We start from the raw sequence: 2270 nt of genomic DNA on the forward strand, positions 1-2270 counted from the left end.
CTAACTATCCTCTGTCTCTTTAGTCTGTAAACCATATATTATGGGGTTGAGACAGGTAGGGACCACACTACCCAGCACACTACTCAGTTTGCGCAGGTCTGCATAGGCTGGGAAGCGATGGAAGATGATAATGGTGAACCCACATCCCAGCACGTTAAGGTAGACCAGTAAGTGTGTGCTACAGGTTGTCAGGGCCTTGCTGTTTAAAGAGCTGTTTCTACTACTCAGACACACAATGGCAATCTTCAGATAGGCGAGACTGATGCTGCCTATGGACGAGACAAACAGCACAACAGTAAAGGTTAAGCCATATATGTTATTTATAATCACGCCGTTGCAGGAGAGCTTGAGTAAGGAGGCGTTGTCGCAGTACGGGTTAAATATGTTAGACCTGCAGGGTGACAGGCGGATGGTGAGGCCCAGCAGAATCCCACTAAGACTATGGCCACCTCCCAGGCAGTCACAGACAACCTGATTACAATTTTGCTGTTCATGATGGTAGTGTACCGCAGGGGGTTGCAGATGGCCACATACCTGTCAAAGGCCATGATCATGAGAACGGTGTGTGATGTCGTAGCATAAACATAAGTATAGAAAGCCTGAATGGCACACTCTATGTAAGTGATATATCGCTTAGGAGCTGCGGTCAAAATGTCCCCTAACAGACAAGGTATCTTCGCTGAATTTGAAAATACTTGTAGGAAAACATGGGGAATCAGTTTAAAAACACAAAGTTTGTGTGCTTAAAAAAGCAATCTACTGATTATTTTGGTAACAGTAGCAGATAAACAATTTTACCACTTCCTTTGGTAAACAGTTGAGGGGTGGGTCATTGTTTGATTAGCTTCTATCTAACTCCAGCTGGCAGCTGTATAGCTATCATCAGTCAGGTGAGAGCAAGCTAGCAAAGAAAGCTATATATTGTTATGGAAGGGTTTACATTACACAGATTGTATCAGCTATTTAGCTAGCTTGCTATATATTCTACATACAGTGCATTCGAAGTTTTCAGACCCCTGACTTTTTCCACATTTTGTTACGTTACAGCCATTTTCTAAAATTGATAAAATTGTTTTTTCCCTTCATCAATCTACACACAATACCCTATAATGACAAAGCAAAAACTGGTTTCTATAAATTTTACCAAATGTATAACCAATAAAAAAACAGAAATATCACATTTACATAAGTATTCAGACCCTTTACTCAGTACTTTGATGAAGCACCTTTGGCAGCGATTACAGCCTCAAGTCTTCTTGGGTATGACGCTACAAGCTTGGCACATCTGTATTTGGGGAGTTTCTCCCAATCTTCTCTGCAGATCCTCTCAAGCTCTGCACAGCTATTTTCAGGTCTCTCCAGAGATGTTCAGTCGGGTTCAAGTCCGTGCTCTGGCTGGGCCATTCAAGGACATTCAGAGACTTGTCCTGAAGCCACTCCTAAGTTGTCTTGGCTATGTGCTTAGGGTTGTTGTCCTGTTGGAAGGTGAACCTTCGCCCCAGTCTGAGGTCCTGATTGCTCTGGAGCAGGTTTTCATCAAGGATCTCTCTGTACTATGCTCCGTTAATCTTTCCCTCGATCCTGACTAGTCTCCCAGTCCCTGCCTCTGAAAAACATCCTCACAGCATGATGCTGCCACCACCATGCTTCACCGTAGGGATGGGGCCAGGTTTCCTCCAGACGTGACGCTTGGCATTCAGGCCAAAGAGTTCAATCTTAGTTTCATCAGACCAGAGAATCTTGTTTCTCATGGTCTGAGAGTCCTTTAGGTGCCTTTTGGCAAACTCCAAGCTGGCTGGCATGTGCCTTTTACTGAGGAGTGGCTTCCGTCTGGCCACTCTACCATAAAGACATGAATAGGTGGAGTGCTGAAGAGATGGTTGTCCTTCTGGAAGGCTCTCCCATCTCCACAGAGGAACTCTGGAGTTCTGTCAGAGTGACCATTGGGTTCTTGGTACCCTTCCCCAGATCTGTGCCTCGACACAATCCTGTCTCGGAGCTCTACGGACAATTCGACCTCACAACTTGGTATTTGCTCTGACATGCACTGTCAACTGTGGGACCTTATATAGACAGGTGTGTGCCTTTCCAAATCATGTCCAATCAATAGAATTTACCTCAGGTGGACTCAAATCAAGTTGTAGAAACATCTCAAGGATAATCAAATGGGAACATGATGCACCTGAGCTCAATTTTGAGTCTCATAGCAAAGGGTCTGAATACTTATGTAAATAAGGTATTTCTGTTTTGTATTTTTAATACGTTTGCAA

The 2270-nt window shown here is 44.0% G+C and overlaps 1 pseudogene across 1 annotated transcript; it reads right to left on the bottom strand.

Moving 5' to 3' along the window:
- On the bottom strand, nt 1-548 carry LOC311143096 (olfactory receptor 13H1-like; annotated as a pseudogene). The gene has a single exon. The product of its transcript is annotated as an olfactory receptor 13H1-like (transcript).
- Between the last annotated feature and the right edge of the window lie 1722 nt (nt 549-2270).

Source organism: Coregonus lavaretus, assembly GCF_964263955.1.
Source record: "Coregonus lavaretus genome assembly, chromosome: 15".
Taxonomy (NCBI): Eukaryota; Metazoa; Chordata; class Actinopteri; order Salmoniformes; family Salmonidae; genus Coregonus; species Coregonus lavaretus.